The sequence below is a fragment of the Sminthopsis crassicaudata genome, chromosome 4 (assembly GCF_048593235.1).
Source record: "Sminthopsis crassicaudata isolate SCR6 chromosome 4, ASM4859323v1, whole genome shotgun sequence".
Classification (NCBI taxonomy): Eukaryota; Metazoa; Chordata; class Mammalia; order Dasyuromorphia; family Dasyuridae; genus Sminthopsis; species Sminthopsis crassicaudata.
The window spans coordinates 461,700,938-461,713,916 of NC_133620.1; the positions used below are offsets into that span (position 1 = coordinate 461,700,938).

Consider the following 12,979-nt stretch of genomic DNA (forward strand, 5'->3'; position numbering starts at 1 on the left):
ACCATCATCAGGAGCTTGCTACTCCTGGGTTTTATTCATCCCCTACCATCCAGAAAAGGGAAGGGGTGAAATGCCAACCCCAGCCATGTGACTCCAGCTGCTTCTCCTTAACTAGAGAGCACCTGCATGCTTACTTTCCCTCCATCCCGGTATTTTGACAGCTCACTCTGCCGTGTATCTAGCAGGAGTTCTGACTCTCCTAAGCTCACGTGACCTTGTTTGACAGCCAGCCCCACTGGACATCTTTGCATGAGGGACATTCTCTGGTCTTGTTTCCCAATCTCCTCACACCTGTATTCTGGGATGCGCTAGTTATGCATCACTGGCAATGGGTATGTCTGATGTTCTGGGAATTCACTTCAAACAAAATGAAGTCATAGTGTGAAATTTTGGCTCTGTAGAACTAGGAAAACAGTCCAGCTTCTCCATCCTATCCCTCTTCTCGGCAGCTGTCCACTTCCCCAATAAAAACCTTATCTCTGCCTGATAGAACACAACCTCAGTGGGATTTTCTCTCTTGAGACCTCCTTAAGTTAGAAGCAAAGTCTTTAGGTTTCAAAGCTCCCACTTCCAGAGGTTTGGACACAAAGTCAGAGGCCAGAAAGAGAACGTAATGAAACAAAACTTACATCCATGGTATTAATAAATCCGAGATTTATTCACTTCTAGAGAAGGATGGTATCAGTCAATACAGAGGAGACCATTGATCCATCCAAAACCTACTCCCCCCCTGCTTGGGCTCTGAACCTCTGTTTTGAGTTGATTATTCTCTCCCTGAAAGAACCCCAGTTCATTTGAACAAAAGCCATTTGCTCAGGCAGGCAGGGCGGACAATGTCTCACTGGGACTGCTTGAGTGAGCCCTTGAGTTGAAAGCCTCAGCTGCCGCAGGGAATCCTGGTAAATCTCTGGGCCTGAAATGACAAACAGCTGCCTATTCATTTCCTTCCTCCAAATGGCCACCCTTGAAGGCCAGGGTCAAGGCAAGTCAACACAGCTGATGCTGGGAAGAGAGCTCCTGCTTGAGAACACACTGGCAACGCCAAGGAGCAGTTCAACAGCTCTCCCTCTTCGACTCGTGCACCAGAACGGTCTCCCTGCCATCTGCAAGTGTGTCCACCTCTTAGAGAACTGCAACATGTCCTTACCTCCCTGAGTTATACGGGCTTTTGTCTTCCAGTCCTTGGTCCCTTGGTTCAATAGCTTGTCATCATTTTCAGTGATGTCCTAGAAAAAAGGGGAAAAAAACAATTAAATCTTCCATGCAATTACTTGCAGCCTGTTCAGATTTGAAGAGCTGCCTAAAACCAGTCTTATCATATTAATGAATACAGCTGGGAAGGCCATTAATACCTGAAAGAGGGGGTTCCCTGGAGACTCAACCAGCAGGGGAGAGAATAGGAGGAAGTGAGGATTTCCCCTTGATACGGAAGGACTGAAAAATGGCGTATTAAGGTAAGGTTGTGGACTTTTATAAGAGGGATGGAAGAATCAACCCCCTGGAATTTCTGAAATGTTTTTGAAGAGATGAATTTCACCAATGCTCATATTCCAAATTCTCATTTTGTCAACACATATACATCAAAATACACGTTTGGGTTTTCTTTACTATTAACTAAAAGCAAAGTTTCCTTTATTATTAACAACTTGACTATTATCACAGGCAAATCTTGTCAATTGAGGCCAAGTTATAGCGGTCAGGCGATTAGTGAACTGTTAAACCAAATGTACTTTATAGAGAAACGTTTCTATTTACCTGGTGTAACATTTACTTTGTTGTTCTCGTTGTTGAGTCATGTCTGACTTTCCGTGATCCCATTTGGAGTTTTCTTGGCAAAGATTGAGTGGGTTGGCTTTCATTCTCTGGCTTATTTAACAGATGAAGAAACAGGCAAATAGGCTTAAGTGACTTGTCCAGGGTCACACAGCTAGCAAATGGCTGAGATCAGATTTGAACTTATTGAGATGAGTTTTCCTGACTTAACACCCAGAATGCTAAGCACCATGATGTTACCTGGTTGCCTTGACATGTACTAAATGCTTGAAATGAAATGTCCTATGTAAAAAGTCATAGCAATGTCTGGGATGACTAGCTGTAAATGACTTTGCTATTCTCAGTAGGACAATCATCCACGACTACCCTGAAGGACTTATGCTGAAAACGCTTATTCATACCCGCAAAAGAAACTGATTGTGTCTGAATACAGATTGAAGCATTCTCTCTCTCCCTCCCTCCTCCCACCCCTTCTCTCTCTAACTTAATTTTTCTTCAGTTTTCATTTTTATTAAAATGAGCAATCTATGTTTTCTTTCACAACTTGACTTTTATGGAAGTGTTTTGCATAATTTCATATCTGGTTTCTTAATTGTGGATGGGGATAAGGGAGAGATCGTAAAATTCAAAAAATTTAAAAACAAATGTAAAACAATTTTAATGTTACTGGGGAAAATATTAAATATTTTTAAAAAGAGACCCTCAGAATTGATTGTATGACGTGGGACACACTGACACGGAACTGACTAGCATGGCATGCCCTCAACAGAGAAGAGGCTGTGCTCTGTGAGCAAAGCAGAATTGAATTAGTTCAGAAAAAATGGGAGATGCTCAAAGTTAGAGAAGTCACCTCAAATGTTCATCTATACTATTTGTGTGTGGCCTATGGCAAAGCATTGTGAGCTCATATTGGTCTGACCAGCCACAGTCGGACACACTGTAACTCCATTCTAACATAGTCATATAATTTTGGTCCCCTCAGAGAACAAAGGATAACAGGCAACCAACATATAAACAAACATACCTACATACATATATATGTGTGTGTATGTATACACACATATACACTGTATATTGCTTACTACATATAATATTGTATAGTACGTTTATTATGTATTCTGATTACTATGTATAATGCTGTATGTGCTGCATATTAAATATATTGCAGAATATGCTATATACTACATATAATGCTGGATATACTGTATATTATATATAATACTGTGTGCATTGATTACTATCCATAATACTGTATTGCCAATTGCTATATATGATGCTATATGTACTGTATACTATAGCTCTAGCTATTTTATATACCTACTATATTTATAGATATATATTATTGCATGCACTGATTACTATGTATAATGCTGTATGTGCTGCATATTAAATATATTGCAGAATATGCTATATACTACATATAATGCTGGATATACTGTATATTATATATAATACTGTGTGCATTGATTACTATCCATAATACTGTATTGCCAATTTCTATATATGATGCTATATGTACTGTATACTATAGATCTAGCTATTTTATATACATACTATATATATATATATATATATATATATATATATAGTATGTATATAAAATATATATATATATAATTATGGCATGCACTGATTACGATGTATAATGCTGTATGTGCTGCATACTAACTATATTGCTATTATATATATATATTCATATACTGATTATTATATATAATGCTCTATGTGCTGAAAACTAAATATATTATGGAATATGCTGTATACTATATATTGTAAATAATACTGTATGCATTGATTGCTATATATAATTCTATATGTGCCGATTGCTATGTAGGATGCTAAATGTACTGTATACTATAGATCTATCATATATATATATATATATATATACTATATGTATTACTGCATACACTGATTACTATATATAATGCTGTATGCACTTATATATGGTGTCATATGTGCTATATATTATAGGTCTGGTTATATACCATATATATAATACTATATATACTGCAAAGTGAAATCCTATGATGGGTAGGTGAGGGCTTTAACTCAGGGGAAGGGGCTGAATGCACGCCCCATGGAACATTCTGTCCCATTAAGGTGCTAAGTTAGCACACTTCCCAGCATTTTCACTCCCTGTCCTCAAGCATGTTTGTGTAACTTCCTGAATCTCACCTATTTCCTCAGCATTGAGAGGAAGCTCAGTCGCCTAAAAATTATTGACATGTCACCTTGTTTGATTTATTCATTTATGATTTATGAAATTGATTGATACATCATCTTGGCCCCTTAGAATTTTAACTTTAAAGCTGGAAGGTGCCTCAGAGCTTTCTAAATCTACTTTATAGAGAAGGAAACTGAATCAATCGATCAGTAAGCATTTCTTAAACATGTACTATGTGTCAGGCACTATGCTAAGTTCTACAGATACAAAGAAAGTAAAAGGATGGTCCATGATCTCCAGGAAGTCACAGTCTAATGAGGCAGATGGCATGTGAGTCACTGTGCACGACAAAAAAGAAATTTGAAATAATCAACAGAGGGAAGGTCCTCAAGTTAAAGGGCATAGGGAAGGGCTTCCTGTAGAGGATGGGATTTTTATTTGGGATTTGAGGGAAGACGGACAGGAAACAAAAATGAGGAGAGAGAGTATTCTAGGTATGGAGAACACAGAAAATGTCAAAAATTGGAAAATGGGTTATCTTATTTGAGTAACAACAAGGAATCCAATTTTGTTGAACCAAAGAGTACATGGGAGTGTGTAGGATAAATAGTTTGGAAAGGTAGGTGGGGGGAGCAGATTTTTAAGGATTTTGAATCTGGTTGCAAATTTTATGTTTCTTCTGAGGTTTCAAATGGCAAGATTCAAACCCAGATTCCTTGACTCCAGATTCAGAAAATTTTTCACTATAATATGGTTGGCACACTGGCTAGAGTACCTGGAGTCAGGAAGATCTGTCTTCATAAGTTCAAATCTGACCTTAGACACGTACTAGCTGGTGACCCTGGGTAAGTCACTTAACCCTGTTGCCTCAGTTTCCTCACCTGTAACATAGACTAGAGAAGGAAATAGCAAATCACTCCAGAATCTCTGCCAGGAAAACCCCAAATGGGGTCACGAAGAGTCAGACGTGACTGAAATAACTGAACAACACACTGCCTGTCTCGTATAAGTATCCCACAGTTATGCTGGAAGTGGATTGACCTGCCATATGGCTTACATCTACTCTCACCCCATCTCCAGTCTTGCTTCTGGCAAAGATTATCCTGCCTTTATCCCAGGAGACTTCCCTAATTGTTGGCACATGCCTGTTCTGCTTCTGGTAGCACATCATATAGCCTGACCCACTCGTTTGACCTGCTAGGGCATTCATGCATGAACTCCTGGTCTAAACAACATTAGAATTCTGTGCAAACTTGGATGACCCCAAAATTTAAAAAAATTAGATGAGGACAGATGAAGTACCTTTCACATATATGGCAGAGGAAGATGGAGAGAGAGGGAAGGAAAGAGCTATTCCTAGCCCAAAAAAGTCTATAGGGAATCATAATAAATAATAATAAAAAATTAAAAATTGTGGCCACACAAATTTTAAAAATACTTTTTTTTTTTTTAATAAAATAGCATCAGTAAAGAGAGAATAAGAAGAAAAATATAGAGTGGCAACTGTTCTTATAAGCCATCATTAATAAAAGTCTGAAATCCAAAATATATAGAAAATATACAATACACACACACACACATATATATACATATATGCATATGAATACATACATGTAATATGTGCACATTATATATATACATATATATATATACATATATGCTATCATATATATTATCCACAAAATTAGCCATTCTCTAATGCTTAAAAATACGAACAAGATTGTTGTGCTTTTTTAAATGTAATAACTTCTCTGGACTACTATCCCTACTTGGACTCATAGTCATGGATTAGGCCCCCAAAGGGTGATGATTATTTTAGGTTTAGGTATAACCACAATGAACTAATACTATAGTTCATGAGCCCCTCTCAATATGCTTACTGATAATATTCAGTAAGTAGATACTATGAACTTTTACAAAAGGCATTCATTATGAAGGGAGGGGGAAGCATACATAATTACAAGATATCTCCATATAATCCTGAACACACTCCCCTAGAGATTTACATATCACCTATGGGTTTATTGAAGTATAATTTAGGAAAAATGTTAAAATAGGAAATATGTGGCAGAGGCATCTCATATGTCCACATTTCAGTCAATTTTTTATGTGTGAAGTCCTCACATGAATCTATTTGGGAACAATATTTCTGCTGGGTGGATTGTCCATAAGATCTGCTTTTCTCCATAGCCAGATCTCTTTTGTTCTGCCAGGAATCTTCTTTTTCAATCTTGTCTTCTCCCTTAAGTGACTATAATTCTGTATTTATGTCTGTGAGGAGTTTGTATCTTTGCCCCTTCAATTGTGCCTTAAACTGTCTTCCCCAGACAGACTCTTGAAATGGTGTGTGGGATATCTCCCTCTGGACAAGAAGCTGCTTGATGGCTTGATCAATAAGAAGAAGAGGAGAAAAATCCCCTGTTCCCTGCAGAAAGGGATCTCCTTCAATAAAGAAACTTCCTAGGGACTGAATTGGGTTTCTGGAGCATAGCTATTGGAAGCCCCCAATGGTATGGTTAATGTGTTAGCTCAGGCAGCCACCTAGTTCTCTCATGGTTCTCTTGAGGAACTTCATATCTCATACAGGTATGGCTGCAATTAGACAATTCACTTAGCACTTCGCTACCACATTTACTAAATTCTGTGAATGCATAATTGAGCTAGGGGAGAGCTTCCTTCCTTCTATTCTAAAAGAAAAAAAAGTAAAGTATAAATGACCATAGTAAAACATTGTAAATCACTAATAGTAATAGAACCATGAATTAAAATAATCCTGAGGTTTTATAGGAGAGCCAACAAATTGCTAAAAAAAAAAAATGGAAACAATATTGGAGGACATGTGGGAATATAAATACACTATTACACTTTCAGGAGATGAGAATTGGTCTCGCCATTTTGGATATCAATTTGGAATTATACAAGCAAAGTATCTAAATTATCCACATTCTTTGAACCAGATATCTCACCACTAGTCATATATCCTAAGGAAGTTAAGATAAAATCAAAGGGATGGCAACATAATCACAGCAACATTATTTATAGGAACAAAAATTGAAAATAAAATGTGTGCTTTTACATTGGGAAGTGGTTTGTAACATGCCTCTTGTCAGTTACAATTACTAGTCTGCCCTAGGCCCAACAGAGCACCTTTGACCACTGTCCTTTGCAGTGTCAACTCTACCTGGCTCGCCTCCTCTGAGGCCTTCTAAGGTCTCTGGCCACGATCTCTTGAATCTATAGCTTAATAACCGGTAGCACGCTCAAGAACAGCCACGTGTAATTTTAAAAGCCTTTATTATACCTACTCACATAATGCCCTGACTTGTTGGTTCCCGAGTGAACACCTGGTCAGAAGACCCACGTGTTCACTACCAAAATCCTTACCTCTTTTGGCTACCCATCTTGGCTTGGCTACCCAGGCTAGGGAGCCTGGGTAAAGAGCGCCAGGTTAAAGAGAGCGACTGCTGTCTGCAGTGGGCTTATAAGGGGCCTGTGAGGTCACACACACAGACAATCAGCGAGAGAGTCACCAATTACAAAGCTATCTCAATGTGGCCAAGATCCCACCTACGATGCAGTCCTAATATCCACAGAAATTACTTCTTGGGGGACTCAAATCTCCCAATGCGCTGTGGCGCTGCCCATTTAAAGGGCTCTTACAATTCCCTTCTCTTGTTTTGCAGGAACAGCATCCTTACAGTGGTGGAAAAACTATGGTATGTGAAAGTGGGGGATTATTATTTTAGTACAAGGAATAACAAATATAGACACTCAGAGAAACATGGGAAGACTTATATGAACCAAGTGAGTGAAATAATCATAACATAAGTATAACATAGAATAACTACAATGATGTAAATAAAATGATCACAAAAAGGAGGGAAAAGAAAATCTGAGCAGTTGAAAAAGAAATAGAGACCGCTTAGAAAAGATAATAAAACTAACCTCCCCGCCCCCAATTTGCTACAGAGGAAGGGATAGAATGGTATATATTTTGCAAGATGTGGAATGTACATCAGTTATTTTTACTCATTTTCTACATCATAAGGAAGGGTTGAATTTGGAAGAAAAGAATTTTCTCCTCTTACAAGTGATTGTAATGTAAAGGCAAAAGACATCAAATGAGATATTTATTTTTTGCTAATGTTTGATTCACTGAACCCAGCTGTAGCTGGAAATAGCTTGGGGTAAATGGTTTGGGAACTGCCATAGACATGAGTTGGGAATAAGGGAAGGGGACGTGAAGAAGATTTCCCCAATGCTACCCTGGGCCAGTGTACTTTTCCATCTGCCCTGTTTACAAGAGCTCAATGCAAAATAGACCGGTCTTCTCCACTCCAACCTCTGTCCCCTTCAATGACTTCTACCCTCTAGCACTGAATTGAATCAACGTTCTTTCCTTGCTCTTCCACCAATTCTGCCTGTCCTAGCAGCATGAGCTACAAATAATGTCTGGGAACAATATCTCTTAACGAGGGGAATGAATAACAAAGAAAGCTACCAAAGTTCTTTCCATTTCTCTCTTCCACATTTGTGAACATGGAGACCTTTCCGCAGTCCTTATCCTTTTCTCTTTTCCATTTCCCCCCAATCTTCTGGAACTCATGTTTCAATGTGATAAGATTTCGAGTCAGAAGATTTAAGATTAAATTTTGGTTCTGCGATTTAATAGTTCTATGCCCCAGGATTATGTGGAGACATTTTGTAACTACCTGTACCTTCCTCCCTTTGACATATTAGCAAATGCGTTTGCTAAGACTTCGTAGTATCAACTTGTTGAATATTAATAATAATCATATTGTTAGGGGCTCCTAAGATATAGTTTAGAAATACAACCCCACAAGGTTAGTCCTAGAAGTTGAAATTTTCACCTCTCTCTGGGGACCCAAAACACTTATGTGAACACAAGTAGTAGTCCAGAGAGGATATTGCATTTTGAAAACAGTTTGTTCATATTTTAAATTCTCATGGATTGGTTCATTGTGATACACATATTTATGTATGCATGTACACACATATGTATACACACAAATCTGGTATACACATATCAGATATACATATTATGTTGTCAGACCTCAGTCTCCTCATCTGTAGAATAAGGTAAATGGACTAGATGACTTAGAGTTATATTACAATCTATTATTCTACTTCTATCTCTGATATGTATGAATGTAAGATGCGTATTTTAACTCTCTGGACCTCAGTTTCCTCATCTGTACAATGAGGAAGGTTGGACCTTTCTAGCCTTAACCCAGAATCACAAAATGTGAGGGTTGGAAGTCCCCTAGTCCAAAGGCTACCCCACTATAACACACTTGATAAATAGTTATCCTTCATACCCTAAGGACAAGGAACTAATCATCTTTAGAACAATGTTCCATGATTCTTTGCCATTGTCTCTCACAGTAACCATCTTCATTTTATTCTTTCTGCCCAGATAGAATCCACCTTATTTCATCTCAACTTAGAATCACAAAGGCACCAATCTATACCTGTAAGGGATCTCAGAGGACATCTTATCAAAAATTTTCCTCTTAAATATGAGGAAATGGAGATGTGGAAAGGTTATATCAGGTGTAGATCTAGAGCTCAAAGAGACTTCAGAGGTGATCTCATCTAACCCCCTCATTTTATGGATGAGGAAACTGAGGACTAATCTCAATGGTGGGATGACTTGCCCAACATTATACCATCAGATGCTCTTGGTACCATGCCTGGATTTTTTCCACTGCACCAAATCAACAGATTCCTCTTCTCTCTCATCCACAATCCCTTTAGTCCTTGGTTCGCTGCATGCTTCTCCACCCTGCCTTCTCTGAATGCATTGACCTATAAGTCTCCACCTCTCAAGATTTCTTTTTCTATTCCCCTAAAGTCTGAATTTGACCAAGATACTACAATCCCTCCTTTTGGCTCTGAGCCCAGTAACTCATGTATTTATGTTTCAGGAGTCTTATGAATACACACCTCTGGGAAAGTGAAGATACAAATATTCATCCTTGTTTTCAGCTGAAAATAACTAAGCTCCCATATGAGTATAATTGTTTAATAATCAGACACGGGAGCCCCTCTAGTGAGCCCCTGAATTCCTCTCATCTCCTTCTTCAGAGTTCTGAGGACAGGAGTACATCAGTAGTCTGGGAAAGCTGAAGGCAAGTGTTGCCAGGCTCAGTTCAATGGAGGGGGATCTAATCTCTGCATCTTTGGCTCTTTTTCCTTGGTTCATTACTTTCTAACCACTTACAGTTCTAATCGAAGAGAGCCCCAAGACTCTCAGACTGTAACAAATCCATAAATCAAAGACAATGACTCTTCCCCCACCTTTTCCTTTCTTCTTTTATAATCATACCATCTGTGGAGATTTAGTATGATGCTCGCTCCTATTTATACAGCCAGCATGGTGTGGCAGATAGATTATTGTTGTTGTTCAGTCATTTCAGTCACGTCTGACCGCAATTGAGGCTTTTCTGGCAAAACCAGTAGAGTGGGTTGGCATTCCTTTGCTAGTTCATTTTACAGATGAGAAAACTGAAACAAAAATGGTGAAGTGACTTGCCCAGGATCACACAGTTATAAGTGAATGAGGTAAGATTTGAACTCAGGAAGATGATTCTTGCAGACTCTAGTCTTAGCACTCTATCTGTTGAACACCAAGCAGAAAGAGAGCTGTACTTGGAATTAGCAATGCCTGGGTTTTGATCCTGACAAAGACTGTGTGATTCTTGCTAAGTCACTTAACTTCTCTGTGTCTCCATTTCCTCATCTATTCTTGATAGTTGTAAAGTCCCTTCTTACCTTTTGGTTCTGATCTCAGGAGTCTCAGCTTTCTCGTGTGTCATATGAGGAAGATAATGGAACCTACTTCACAATATTGTTGTGAGAATCACATATGATCACATTTGTGAAATCCTTGCAAATGTTAAAGCACAATATCAATATCAAATATCACAGCAATCCCTTCCACATCATGACTTTCGCCATCAATATTTTCAATATATTGTTGCATGGCATAAGAAATTAAATGAGAATTTTGGGAAGTTTTGTTACAGATACTACATGAAGGCCAGCAGATGGTACAGAAAAGATTTAGAAACCCAGAAACGTATAAAATATATATACGGTATTATATAATTTCAATACCCCATGGTACAAAGGGGAGGCCAAAAATTTTTACCTGAAACGTGGAAGGGATAACTATATTATTAACATCTTTCGATCAATAAGTATCGATTAAGCCGGTACTATGTGGTCATAGTCACAAGTTGATAGTAAGGAAATAGTGACTTCCAGGCAGGTGGAGCAGATATGAAAAAGCCACAAATACAGGAGAGAGAGAGTACTATGTATGAGAAACAAAAAGGCTACTTTAGCTAGCTCACACAGTCAGGGGAGGAGAGTAGTGTTCAATGTGTCTGGAAAAGTAGATTGTGTAGAGTTTGAAATGAACTGATTAATTTAGAGAACATGTTCTTCCAAAGAAACAAAAACTGTGTGAGGTCAATAATCCAAATGTGGTCATATTCATTTTGTAGACAGGGATAGAAGGCAAGAAAAAAAAAAAGTGGGATCATAATACAGTAGGAGGGAGAGATAGCGGACAGTTGGTGTGATGCTTTGGTATGGACATGATATCAAAAGAACCCAAGGAAGATTTCCTTCAACAAGTTGAGTTATCCCTCTCTGGTCCTTTAGGAAAGAATGTGCATACAAGTCACATGGGATGGGCAGGTACAGGGGAGAGGTGGGATCTCTGTATTTGGAGGGCTGAAGTAGCACCGTTCCATCGAGATATGACATAATAAGAGATGAAGATTTTGCCCATGGTCAGTGGGAGAAAGTACTGGGACCAAACCTCTATCTCAGATCTCTGACTTCCATCGTACTCTTGTTTGGCTGGCTCAGATCAACTCTCTGGCACAGATTTGTTTTGTATTGTTTCGTTGTTAATGAAAGAATCTTGCCTGGATATTGAGACTTGAAATAGATCCAAGAAACGAGACAATAACCATGGCAATCTCTTACCTCACTTGTCTCAGAAAGGAGAGTTTCTCATGACTGTTTTATCAACAGGTGTCTTCTCAGCTACACTTTGGCAGCTGTTGTACAGAAGAGCTGGAACAGACAATAAGTTTAATTTAATTGATTTGAAAAGGGTCTGGGCTTTCCATTTCTGATCCAAGCATCTTCTCAATACTTTTGGCTGGTTTTAAATCAGATCTGAAGTCTGTACAGGAATGCCTAATTCACTCATTCAATAGAGGAGTTGGATTGGAGAGGAAATCAGGTGAAAGTTACTTTTGTCTAGTCTGCAACCAAAGACTGGGCATAGCTAAGTGATTCAGTGGATAAGATACTGGATCAGGAATTAAGAAAATTTAAATTCAAATATAGCTTCAGATGCTTAGCAGAAGTGTGACTCTGGATAAGTCATTTAATCTCTGCTTCCAGTTTGTCCCCTTTAAAATTGGGGACATTATTGTGTCCCTCCTAGCATTATTGGTAATATAGCATTATAGCCAGTATAAGAGATGGATAGGCACTTTAGCGATTTTAAAACTCATTTTATAGAGCAGAACAGGCTTAGACAGATTGATGGATTCACATGTTACACAGCTTTGGTATTAGTACATCCTTGGTCTGGTTTTTTAACCTTTTCAGTTATTTCATTCAACTTCTCTTTTGGAAAAAGATACATTTTCGAACTTTTTAGGGAAAAAATTTTCCTTGTTTTCAGGGACATGGGATGTAAAGATAATCCAATTCTTCCAAGTCCTGTTGATTTAGATCTCTGTTAGTTTGGGACAGTCATTTAATCTCTCTGAGCCTCTATTTCCACATTTGTGATAGGAAGAAGTTGACCTAGATGATTTCTAAGGTCTCTTCCAGCTGATCTGTGTGCCTTCAGAAAAAGTGCTTTGGATTCATTTTCCTCCTCTTGAAGATAAAGAGATGAGACATTATATTCCAGCTCTGAGTCTCTGATTCTAAATCTGACATCTCTATTTTCCAAAAAAAAAATGGTCTCTTAGTCTGAGGGGG

General features: G+C 38.3%; 1 long non-coding RNA gene across 1 annotated transcript in view; it reads right to left on the minus strand.

Annotated features, from left to right (window-relative positions):
• Nucleotides 1-638: 638 nt before the first annotated feature.
• Nucleotides 639-12,979, minus strand: part of LOC141541459 (uncharacterized) — an 89,250-nt gene continuing 76,909 nt past the window's right edge. The window contains exons 2-3 of the long non-coding RNA XR_012481811.1: nt 11,963-12,052; nt 639-1,226 (exon numbers count right to left, since the gene is read on the minus strand). This is a non-coding gene — a long non-coding RNA (uncharacterized LOC141541459). The remainder of the gene's footprint in view (nt 1,227-11,962; nt 12,053-12,979) is intronic.